This window comes from Podarcis muralis, chromosome 2 (assembly GCF_964188315.1).
Source record: "Podarcis muralis chromosome 2, rPodMur119.hap1.1, whole genome shotgun sequence".
NCBI classification, from domain to species: domain Eukaryota; kingdom Metazoa; phylum Chordata; class Lepidosauria; order Squamata; family Lacertidae; genus Podarcis; species Podarcis muralis.
In genome coordinates, this window is record NC_135656.1 from 92,638,551 (window position 1) to 92,651,886 (window position 13,336).

Sequence of the window (13,336 nt, forward strand, 5' to 3'; positions counted from 1 at the left end):
ACTTTTCTCTTCAGCGGTGGCGGCTTTCTTATCTAATTTCTCAGTTATGTACTTGTGCTACGAGGGAAACTTTAAAAACATAGCTGCTAAACAGATAAAAGTGAGTTAAGAGAAAATGCCTTTTAGCCAATGAAAAATTGAAAACATTACTTAAGAGTCTTTGATATTTTCACAATATGCACGCAGCAAACACATTTTTACCTCTCTTGTCTGGTTCTCTCAGTAAGGTGCTTTTGGAATGTAATAGAGACATTTATTTTCTAACGCAATCTGTTCCTTTCTGCTTTAGATGAAAATGTGAATTAACGGTGCTATTATAGCACATTAAAAATTGGTTATAATAGAACATGCTCATAACATTAATAACCATCATATGTTATTCACCATATGAAAGGAATACTGTAGTAAAGGAATGCATGTTCTTCCCTGCCCATCTTCACAGGAGTCCATCTTTGTAGAACAATGTTCCAACATTCCTTTGGACAACTTTGATTCATTTGCAATACAATTCCTTTGATGACTGAAGACACCAGGATTGGATAGGCAGGACTTACTGCATCAGGAATATTCAGTGGGAAAATAACCCATGGTTAAAACATTTTCCTGGCAACCACTGATTATTCATCTAGTGGTAACTCAGCCAGTACATCCCATGGCAATCATTTGCAACCCAGTGGAAAATCGTGGGGGTTTTAGGCTGTAACTTTTCAACTGTTTTCATGGATCACACCATGTGGTGAAACGTTGGGCAGTTTTTCGGCATACAGTTCTTTTCAGCCATTTTCATGGCTTGAATAAAGGGGCAGTGATCTGTTCAGTTACATCCACTGTTGTATCCCACCACACTCACTGCTATAAATGAAATTTAGGGTCACAAACGTTAAGTCCCTAAACTTTTAAAATTAACCCCCCCAAACATTTTCCCCAGTTTAAAAAAGTAAAGGTAAAGGACGCCTGATGGTTAAGTCCAGTCGCAGATGACTCTGGGGTTGCGGTGCTCATCTCACTTTAGAGGCTGAGGGAGCCGGCGTTTGTCCGCAGACAGTTTTTCCGGGTTATGTGGCCAGCATAACTGAGCTGCTTCTGGCAAAACCAGAGCAACGCACGGAAACGCCATTTATCTTCCCACTGCAGCAGAACCTACTTACATTTTTGGTGTGCTTTCGAACTGCTAGGTTGGCAGGAGCTAGGACCAAGCAATGGGAGCTCACCCCGTCGCAGGGATTTGAGCCGTCAACCTTCTGATCAGCAAGCCCAGGAGGCTCAGTGGTTTAGACCACAGCGCCACCCCTTTCCCCCAGTTTAGCAGCTCCTTAATGTTGACTTTTTGCTGCATCTCCTTGCATGATTTTAAGGAGTTGGCCAGGACTTGATGTTTTAGTCTTATCTTCTCATTAGCTTTCTAATAATTCTTTCTCTCTCTTTTTTATAACAATAACCAAAGTGCTTTGTGGCACCTTAAAGACACATTTATAGTGGAATAAACTTTCATGGCCTATAGTACACTTGATCAGATGCCTCTGTGTTTGTGTGTCTCTGTGTGTTCTAACCGAGGAAAACTCCCAGCTGGATAATTTGAACTCTAGTTTTTGCTTCTTATTTCTTTCTAAGAAATGTCATGATGGGGTACCATTCTGTTTGTCTTTGAGGTGCAATCCTATTTGTCGTACTTGGTGTAATATCAATTTATTTTAAACACAGAGCTCTTGGGGTAACTTACAGCAATTTAATAAACTACATTAAAAATACTGTAAAAAATACATCGATTAGCTAAGAAACTAAAAATAAAACATCAACCTTAAGCCAGTGACTTGCCTAAAATGTTTAGGGAAGTTTTTAATATTTAATGCTGTATTGTTTTTAACATTCGATTGGAAGCTGCCCAGAGTGGCTGGGGAAACTCAGTCAGATGGGCGGGGTATAAATAAATTATTATTATTATTATTATTATTATTATTATTATTATTATTATTATGACATTTAAAACAATTGAGAATCTTATGTCTGTTACAAAGGATCCATGACCTCATATACAGACATATGGTAGTTTGTTCCTGATGTAAGAAATGAATTCCCCTTTCTACCTTTCTAACAGAGGTTCAGCTCATATCAGGAGTGTGACAAACTGAAGGCAACCTGAGGGCATGCACTACTTTGTAGAAACAGATTGTATCTGGAAGAAAGCCCAGCTGAATGAAGGGATGTGCACAGGTGAAATGATGGAACCTAGATTTCTTTTTAAAAAGAAAAATATGTAGAAGTCTGTCCCAAGTGTTTATCACATTATTATTATTTTTATTTAACAAAATGTCTATATCACTTGGTTGCAATAAAAGCGATTTACAAATCCTATCCAGTGATAAGATGTTGTAGCCTATCCCGATCAGACTTTCAGATTCCTATTTGTGAGCAAACTCTGAGGGGTTATGCACCCCCAATCCTATATGGGGTGTAAGGAAGGATTGATCACGATTCTTCCAGAGAGAGAAAGACATGTTTAAGGCTATCTGGTAGGATATCAGAGCTATCAGAAAATTAAGTGCACATTTCATTTTGCAGTTCTAGTGGGAGGAACTGACAACTAGGAGTACAGTGGTGCCTCGCAAGACGAAATTAATCCGTTCCGCGAGTCTCTTCGTCTTGCGGTTTTTTCGTCTTGCGAAGCACGGCTATTAGCGGCTTAGCGGCTTAGCGGCTATTAACGGCTTAGCAGCTATTAACGGCTTAGCGGCTTAGCAGCTTTAAGAAAAAGGAAACAAACTCGCAAGAACTCGCAAGACATTTCGTCTTGCGAAGCAAGCCCATAGGGAAATTCGTCTTGCAGAACGACTCAAAAAACAGAAAACCCTTTCGTCTAGCGAGTTTTTCGTCTTGCGAGCCATTCGTCTTGCGGGGCACCACCAGTTAAGAGGCCCATATGACAAAGGAGTTACATTTATACAGATGCAAACACAGATATCATTTATCCCATTCTAAGCAAATGTTATGTGAGAGGTGCTGCAGGAAAATCTTACACGGGAGCAGGCTGTATGTTGTTAGAGAGACAATATGAAAACTATTCATAGGGTTGCCATACATTCGAAATTTCCCAGACACATATGGAATTTCCCAGACACATACTGTGGTTGGCAGCAGCATCCGGGCAGAATTTGGTCAAATGTGTGGGAAATTCCAGACATATGGCATCCCATGCCAGCACTGCCGTTTTTGTTGATTTTCAATAAAAAATAGCTCAAAAACGCTCAACAACTTTCCTGTCCAGATGTTCACTGTTTGAAATATGGCAACTCTATATTCCTGAATGATTAAGTAATGCATAGTGGGCTGAAACAAACAGAAAAAGATGGGTTCAGAAGGAGAGGCAAAGAGGAGAGTAAGGGGTTTAGAAACTATATAAAGGTAAAGGTAAAGGTACCCCTGCCCGTACGGGCCAGTCTTGACAGACTCTAGGGTTGTGCGCCCATCTCACTCAAGAGGCCGGGGGCCAGCTCTGTCCGGAGACACTTCCGGGTCACGTGGCCAGCGTGACAAAGCCGCATCTGGCGTTTACCTTCCCGCTGGTAAGCGGTCCCTATTTATCTACTTGCACCCGGGGGTGCTTTCGAACTGCTAGGTTGGCAGGCACTGGGACCGAGCAGCGGGAGCGCACCCCGCCGCGGGGATTCAAACTGCTGACCTTTCGATCAGCAAGCCCTAGGCGCTGAGGCTTTTACCCACAGCGCCACCCGCCTCCCTAGAAACTATATAGGAGCAATTAAATCAAATGTTTGATTTTATTGATATTTTAAATAAATATTTACGTTGTTTTACAGACGCTGCCTAGAGGTTTTTGTTGGTGTTGGTGTTGATTAAGCAGTATATAAAACTTGTCAAATAAATAACTGGATTTGGCTCCTCAGAATAGTTAATCTTTTTATTGATTGTGCTTTTATTTATAAGATTAACTAAGGCTGAACTATTTCCTATTGAAGGAAAGCAATGTTCAATGTCATTTTTCATGAATGAACTGAAAATATGTAAACTTTGATATGGCCAAGCAGTGAAAAAGCTACAAAACTGCTTTGCAAAATTAAACTCACTTCAGCATAACCCCTGGTGTTACTCAGTTTTGAAAACTCAAGAATACAATGAAGACTGATTGGACCATTCCCCCCCATACCTTTGATGTGAAAATAATACCTGTCAATTTTTAATGACATTGATATTTGGAGTTTAGCCCAAGCTCCAGTTCTTAAATGATAACACTAATCTATAATCTGATTTTAGGTGGGGTGTGTGTGTGTGTCAGAGACACACAGAGAGAGGAACTTATCACGAGGAGCAAAACAGACGTGTCCCCAGCCCCCTCATACACACACACACACACACACACACACACACAGTGGTACTTCAGGTTAAGTACTTAATTCGTTCCGGAGGTCCGTTCTTAACCTGAAACTGTTCTTAAACTGAAGCACCACTTTAGCTAATGGGGCCTCCTGCTGCCGCCGTGCCGCCGGAGCCCGATTTCTGTTCTTATCCTGAAGCAAAGTTCTTAACCTGAAGCACTATTTCTGGGTTAGCGTAGTGTGTAACCTGAAGAGTATGTAACCTGAAGCGTATGTAACCCGAGGTACTACTGTATTTGAAACTCTCTGAGAAACAAAATGATGGGTGGCGAAAGCATTTAAACTTGTGGCAAATCTACACAAAATAGGTAAAAGCCCAATTTCTTCACAGTGTGTAATAGTTGTCTTCTGTACTTCAAACACACTTCAATTTCTGTTAGTTCCAGAAATATCTGACAGTGAAATGGTAGGTCTTTATATGATGTAGTGATCCACATGGCAAGCTTCCCTCTGCATGAGTGCTGCCATGTGGTGGTCCATTATGAAGAGGGCGTTTCAAGTGGTCACCACATGGCTCTTAGTGATTGAGTGGGGATGGGAGTATGTCGCAAGAGCCTAAAGAAGAGCCCTACTGGATCAGACCAAAGGGCCAATCAGTCCATCATTCTGTTTCCTGCTGTGAGCAGCTTAATGCTTCTCGGCAAGCTTGATGGGAAGGCAAGAACACCCTCCTGTTGTTTGTCTCCAGCATCTCATATCCAGAAATGCCATGCTTCTGGACACATAGCTGGAGTTACCTTCAAAGGAAACCAGAGATCTGAATTCAAGAAATGGGAATTGGAAAGGATTGGGTCTGAAATGACTCTAGACACCTGTTCGTAGATGATGGTGGTGGCCTGACCTGGATTCTGAAATAGTCTGTCAGGAATCCCGCCTCCAGCTCGACAACACAGGGAGTGTAGTTAGGTAGAGAGAATGATTTATTGACCAAGTACACAGATAACACCTGACGGCATTAACCCAGCTGCAGCCCTCATGAATTACGATGACTCTTCTGCTGAGTACCTCCCCTTCCTCCAACTTAAATGGGATTTCTGCCCCTTATGTTTCTGCTTCCACCTCCTATCACACACTCTCCCTCAGCGGCGACTCCATGGGCTCATTGGATCCCCTCCAACTTCTTCCTGAGAAGGCAGTCTGTCAATCTTCTCTTCCTCACCTTTTCTCTCCTCCTGAGAGGCCTGGCGGAGATCCTGCTGTTCAAGATAGTTCCCTTGGCAACCTGCATTCCTAAGGGTGGGGAAGTTGGCGCTCCTCTAGGCTCCTCTCTTCTGGTAGTTGACTCTATCTCTTCCTGCCTACTTTCTCCACTGAAAGCTGGCTGGGCTGGCTCAGTCATGACATAGTCCTCATAAGATTACATTGGCTCCAAACATTGTTTTCCATTTCTACATGGCTTTGTCCATATTTTACAATCGGGGTGGCCTTAATAGCTCATCATAAATTAAGGGTGCTAGGCAACTTATAATCATCACAATAATTTTACTATTTGTATCCTGCCCATCTGACTGGGCTGCCCCAGCCACTCTGGACAGCTTCCAACATATATAAGAACTAATAAAACTTTTTTTTAGTCAGAGTAGACCCCATTGACTTTAATAAGTATGACAGGGGTAGGTTTCTTAATATCAGTGGATCTACTGTGACTAAAATTGAGTACCAAACCCAGTCTATAGAATTCAAGTTGTTTGGGGTTGTTGTTTTAATCAAAGCTCATTGTGAATTGCCTGTGTCTCAGGCAACAGGAAACTCAGAGGACATCAGGAGTGCAGCACTGTCTCTGTTGCATACTGACCAGCCTTCAGATAGTCTTCAGTGTCAGTCCTAAATAATGTTTGCTGCGGTGGTCAAGTCTATTATTACTCCCTCTCTCAGATTAGTGAGAGATAGATGATAGATAGATAGATGATAGATAGATGATAGATAGATAGACAGATAGATAGATAGATAGATAGATAGATTAGATAGATAGATGATGATAGATAGATAGATAGATAGATAGATAGATAGATAGATAGATATAGATAGATGATAGATGATAGATAGATAGATGATAGATGATAGATAGATAGATAGATGATATATAGATAGATAGATGATAGGTGGATAGATGATAGGTGGATAGATGATAGAGTAGCCCAGAGTGGCTGGGACAACCCAGTCAGATGGGTGGGGTAATGATGATAATGATGATAATGATGATGTCAAAGTTTAATTGTGCAAGCTGCCTTGGAACTAAGTATAGAGGTGCCTCGGTTTTTGAACATAATCCGTTCCAGAAGTCTGTTCGAGTTCTGAAACTTTCGAAAGCCGAAAGCGGAAGCCTCAAAATGCAAGCCTCAATATGGAAAACTCAAAACAGAAGCCGTGTTTCCTGTTCGAGTTCCGATGTGCTTTCGAAAACCAACGCATATACTTCGAGGTTCTTGGCGTTCAAGTTCTGAAACGTTCGACTTCAAAGGCCTTCAAGAACCGAGGTACCACTGTACTATGAAGTGTGGCATATAAAACATCTAGAAAATAAATAGAATGATCCCTGGGTACTGTTAGCAGAATGCAGTTCAGCAACATCAGTTCCTGGGAACTGCAGGAAGGGAGACAGCCCTTCTACTCAAATCCTGCTTGTGGTTTCCCACAGGCATGTGGTTGGCCACTTTGAGATTGCTGCACTAGATTGGACACTGGCCTGATCCAGCAAAGCTCTGCTTGTTTTCTTATGTAAAAGTACTGATAGGATAACGAGGTTTCACTAGCTAGTAGTAAAGAGCACTTTTTGTTACAGCAACTATCTGAAGACCTTTGTATATTGGAATAGATGTGTCATATGGCTTTAATTTATAAAAGGAACACATACCGTTCTGTCAGATGTCAGCATCAAGATCCTTCTCAGGGTGAGATGCTGAAAGGAGCATCTTGTTCACTGTGAATAATAAAGGAAACCTTTTTAAACATTACGCACCATGTTCGAGATTTGATTTAAAACAGACAGCACGAATTTGGTCCAGGATACTTAATGTTATTAAATGCCAGGCTATGTACCAGCACAGTTTGTAGAGCCTATGAATCAATAAGTCTTGGCAGCTTTATTTGGTTTAAAGGAACGAACTGCCTCAAAGTGACCAAATCATGGTTAATGTCTTTAATTTAGAGTAAAACAAAACTAACCCCAAAAATATTTGGCTGGCATAATAGTAAGCAATAGCCCCTGATTTAATATCACATTGTCTCTTAGAAGTTTTATTAAAATGTTTTCCAAACAGTTATTAAAGTGCAGGACACATTGTCATTTTTAAAATGTTTCCTTCCAGTGACTCAAAAAGTCACTGCTGTATTTATAGAAGAGATTTTCTAAGCGCTGGGGGTGTGAAAAGACACACACACACACACACACACACAGAGAGAGAGAGAGAGAGAGAGAGAGAGAGAGAACGAGAGAGAGAGAGAATAATGCTTGGAAATGATTGGGAGTCCATACTCATGAGTGTCATGCCAGAGATAAATTAGATAAATTATTACGCTGGGTATTAGATACAAATGTCTGCTGCTATGCACTGTCTAATAATTCAACTCCGTTTCTTTGATTTTCCTTCACAGGGAGAGAGGAATAATGAATAATTTATTCATCTCTTGACTCTGTGCATCTGTATACTCAGCTTCCAAAATATGCTTTTCTTTTCTTTTTTTACTTACTGGCTTTCCCCACCCCTAGGGAGGGGTGTTCAGGGAGGTGTAGCACCTCTGGTGAGGAAACGGCATGCTCCTTCTGGGTAGTTTGTTCACCTTTGGTCCCCACCCTGCACTCAGCTGTCACCTGTAACTTCTAGAAGCTGTCAGCATGAGACAGCGGCCACACCCCAGGAAACGGCTTTGACCGGCCAGCTAAACCAGGTGATGGCAGTTGATGGGTTTCAAACCCTTGATGAGTAAGGGACTGCCTCTGCTTGGAAAGACAAATTCTGGCAGATTGAGCAGACAAGACCAATAGTAGGCCCAATGGCCAAGAAGGCGGTTTCTGCAAGTGCTGTAGAGGGAAGTGAGGGGCAGATGGGGCTCGTCAACCTGGGAAGGTAGCCTGCCCAGGAGAAGGAAAACTTTGATCCTAAACCTCCGCTGCCTTGTGGAATATGTTTGGGAGAAAAAAGGCTAAGGAGTAAACCCTGCAGAAGTCCCAAAGACGTTGGATGACACCTTCTATGCCCCATTCCAGCAATTGCTGCCGCACAGCTGTACTTTGAACCACTGTTTATTTGCTGTTATTCTTTACTCTGCTGTTATTCTTTTCTAGGCTGGAAAGGAAATTGTTGCATATTTATGCTATAAACCATTGTATAGATGCATTGTGTAGATTTAGATGCAGACGTAGATGTATCTGGTTCTCTTTCTAATTGCATTGCATACAAAATAATCACCTTGCTAAGTAAGGTTGATCATAGGAGGTGCCAGAGCTCACTGAGAGATGGTGAGGATATTTGTTTCACGGCAGAATACATAGTGTGCATGCATGAAGTCAAAGGATCAATCCTTGGCATCTCTGGATCTTTGCTGATCCCTGGCATGTCCAGGGAAGGCTCAGTAAAACAATCTGTAAGAGACCCTCAAGAGCAGTCAGAGTTCACAGCACTGCACTAGATGGCCAAGTATAGGGTTTGTTTCCCATATTCCATTATGCATTTGGATAATTTTGCAGAATAACAGGGCTGGGAAACAAGTGAGGGGTGCTTATCTCCCTCTTGCTCTGCCAGTGAGTTTTTCAACAGTTTCTGCTGGAGAAAGTGTGCAGAGCTAAATGGACTATTGATCAGATCCTAATATAGACAGCTGCTGCATTCCCCTGCTATAAGGAAGGACCCCCTTCCCAGAGTGCTGTGCACAGAGAGTGGATGAACCCCAGAATGGCATTTGCAGAGCAAATGCCCCCAAGATGACCTAAACAAGTGAAGCAAGTTGCATACTGCAAAGCAAGGCAAGAAGAAGCCAAACAATCAAACCACTACAAAATCTCTGTGCATCCTCGCTTCGGTCTGGCTGCTGCGCATACACAAGTTTCCCAGTAAGAGTACATTTTGCAGAGGTTCTTGTTCGGTGTGAGTAGGACCTTCAGGGTGAACCGAAATGAATATTTATCCCCGCCAAAGCAAGGCTCTAGTCTAGAAGCTCCACGAACTGTTTGAAACAAGGGTATGTAAGATATGAGCTTGTAGTAATGAATGAAGATGCTTGCAGTGGGCGGTTGCGGGGCACAGAGGACTATGACCAGATGACCCTCAAATTCCTTCCAGCATTGTAACTTCATAATTATGCTGGCCCAGGCTATCTTAAACTCACATCCAGATCCCAAATATGAAGTGCACTTTTTATTCTTTAGTGTCAAATAGTTCTCTCTCTCGTTGCTGATTCTGCTACTGTATATGGAAATAGCACTCATTAAGACAGACATTTGGCTGGAAGGGATCTTCTTGTTAACCATAGACTAGCACCTGTTGTTCCCTTGCACCCCTCTTGACCTTGAGCTATTTTTATGAAGTCCCAATATGTTTCTTTCGGCAGTTTTAAGACAGTTAAAATTGACACATCTATAGATCCCGAGGCTTAGCAATGTTCCCCCCCTTTCTTATTCCCCCCTCCCCATGCCATAAAATGGGCAAATTTTAGAAGATACATTTTTTACTGAAACACATTTACCCTAAGTTGCAATGTTTTCCTTGTCCAAAGACTTCAGCAATCCACACAACACTTGCGATGGCTGGTCTAATATTTCATGGATATCTGCAGCATATTTGGCTTTCATGGTAACCGCTTTTCACTTCTCAAAATGAACTGTAGGGACAACTTTCATATGTCCCCCCCCCAAAAAAAACACATGAGCAGCTAATTTCTAAATGCTGTCAAGGACTTGATCTGTGCTGATTGAGGGCCAGGCCACTGATGGCAAAGAGTGTCGGAGTCAACAGGGATAGGAAAACCTGGGTTCAAATCCCCACTCAGTTATGGAATGTATTGAGTTACTGTGTGCCATTCAGTATCTCTCAGTGCAACCCACCTCACAGGATTGTTGTAGGGCAGTCAAAACAACCCTGAGGCCCTATGAGAAAAGGTGAGAAAGAAAATATGCTAAGTAAAACAAATAAGATTTGCTGTTTATTACCTTAGCTGCACTGTGTCTATCAAGGTGTGTCATTTAAATTGGTACTAAATTTTATTTCTTGAGGGAATTTGAAGGTTTGTTCTTGTAAAACTTTTCTGAGAAGTTGGGTCCTCCATCATGGAGGGCACGTGTTGCGGTGAGATCACCAGAAATTGCCTCCCTGTTGTGGGGCAGGACCGTTTGGATGGCCACAACACCCCATTGGTTGTCCCTCTGTTGCTGGGGCAGAAATTTGGTCAGTTGGGTTGGCTATTGGCTGCTGAGGGGCTACTTAAGCTGCTGCACGTCGCTGGAGAGTTTCACTTTCTTGCGACGTGCAGTGGATCACCCACCCACCTTTCCCTATATTTAGGGTTGTCCTTATGGCCTTGCTACGCCTGTCTAGGGGTCATCTGTTTTGGAGCAGGGCCCTGGTAGGAATTTTGCCATTTGGCTGATTGGCTGATGCCACTTTGTTTTTGCCTACCGTGTAGCTAATCATCACAACTTTGTACGGTTGGCAGTTAGGCATTTGGTTCAATGTTTTGGGGAGGGGACGTGGTTGGCTGTGCCTGACCCTCCATTGCTGCTGCCAGGGAATTCTATTAAAGGAATCCAGGGGCTTGCCTTGCTTTTGTCCAAACCCTGTCAAGGGGCTAGGGCCACGCCAGAGCCCCTGGGAGCATGTGGGGTGAGCTGTGAGATCGAAGGAGTTCTCGCTCCCCCAGGATGCTTTCCCTTACTGACATATGATGGTGCCCAGTGTCAGTCCTGTTCCTGCCAGGTTCAGGTAGTCTGGAACCAATGCCTAGGCAACCACTCACATGCTGTAATCAATAAAGTTGTGGCCAAAATTTAATGCCAAAAAACCTTAAACTAAAATCTGTATCTATTATGTCTTCATTTGGAGGTGATTTTGGGGGTCTTCACATGCAATAGCCAAAGTAGAATTAAGAAAGAAGGGGTGGAGGAAGAGAGGTTTTCATTCAATCAGGGAAAAAGCAGTGTGATTTCACACATCCCAAAACATTACTATTACCCTAAGAAGTTTTTCCATTCTTTAGCCAAATTCTACCTTGCAAAATTCATTGATTTTGTGTGCGTCTGCAAAATTCATTATAACTCTCATCTAAGCAGGAACCGGTGTAGATTTCCCTTAACATTTTACTTTCAATGAAATTCAGATGATTTTCAAGTCTTATCGACGTTTTTCTATTTTGGTGGAGATATGATGCACAATACTGGGGAGCGTGCCCTTGCAGAAAATATATTTTTAAACTCAAACAAAAAAGTAGCCAGTCCAGCTTAGACCTCTGAGGCCTGTGGCAAGTGTAACCAGCTGCCCTCTTCCCTTTGCATGGGCCTGCACAATGCCAGCAACAGTCTAGAAATCACATCATTTGGGGGGGGGGGAATTTGACTGATTAAATTTTGTCTCAAAATCTGAACTGAAAATTGATGATTATTCTATTGATATGCATCACTACATTGATAATATTATCCAAGATTATATGTGTCTTGTGGGATTCATGGGAGTTGTAGTCCAAATCGTACAGAGAGCATCAGATTGAGAAAAGCTGCACTCTCTGTTTCAGTTCCCCAGGTTTGATATGGAAATATTGCCAACCTATTCCAAGGGGTTGTGACAATGAGTGGAATTAAAAGGTCAATAATATAAGAATAAATTATTATTATTATTATTATTATTATTATTATTATTATTATTATTATTAACTCATTAAGTTCACACTGTTCTTCATGGGTTTAATACATTTATGTGAAACATAAGGGGCTAGAAACTGGGAAGTAGGAGACCATTCAAATTATATTCCATCTTTTCCAGAATAATACATGCAGACTGGACATTCAGTTGCTACTGGCGACTATATATATAAATATATGTATAAACAGTTTGGCTGCAAAAATGGTGAAAGTAAGACTGCTACATTATACAGTATTTTGGATCTTGTTTTCTGTTTCCTTCTGAGTCTGTTTTTCTCTTGCAATCGTTGCGGTAAAAACTTGGAATACAAAACGGTGGCACTTGCTCACTCAGAAAGCCGATCTGTATCAGCTCATTTTTGTCAATAAAAAAAGAAGTCAATCACTATTGGAACACAGCCTCTTCCGGCATAGCTGTACGCAGCTGGCCAGCACACTCAGAGTGTGGCTCAATATCCTCACTAATCAATAGGTTGTAAAATGCTGATTTCGGTGGATAAATTGTGAAGGATGAAAACATGTCTTCAAATAATTCACTGATCATTGGTGTCCTATTTACTTAGGGCAGAGCACTGATGATGAAGTCCTTGCCTACTTGAAATGCCAGGAGATGCAATTGATGCACCCTGGCAGGCACCTTGAAGAGTGGTAAATCCTAGTATTCGTTGAATTAGTAGTTAACTCAGGTGGTTGACTCAGGTAGGGGTGACTTGGATATTGCCTTTACCATGGCAGAGCAAATCCTTCAAAAATGAGCATTGCCAGTGCATCTTTAACTTTTGTTAAAGAGCAGGCTCCTGAATGGGATCCTGCTATCCCGGATAAAGGCAAGAAAGCACTCTGGTGGCTTAGAAGTCTTGCTGGTCCAAAGGCAGTCCCCTGGCCACCCATCCAAAATACAGCTTACAAGATCTGACCCTGACATCTGAACCTAATGTTGAAGGCTTAGCACAAATGAGTCCTTAAACATTTGTCTGATCTCACATTAAAGGTAAGGTGGGTGACATGGGAATGCTGTGATATGTAAATCTCAGCAGGAAAATCCATCATGCTTTGGGCAACAATTCCACCTGCTTTTCACATGGATGCAGACCTTCTTTAG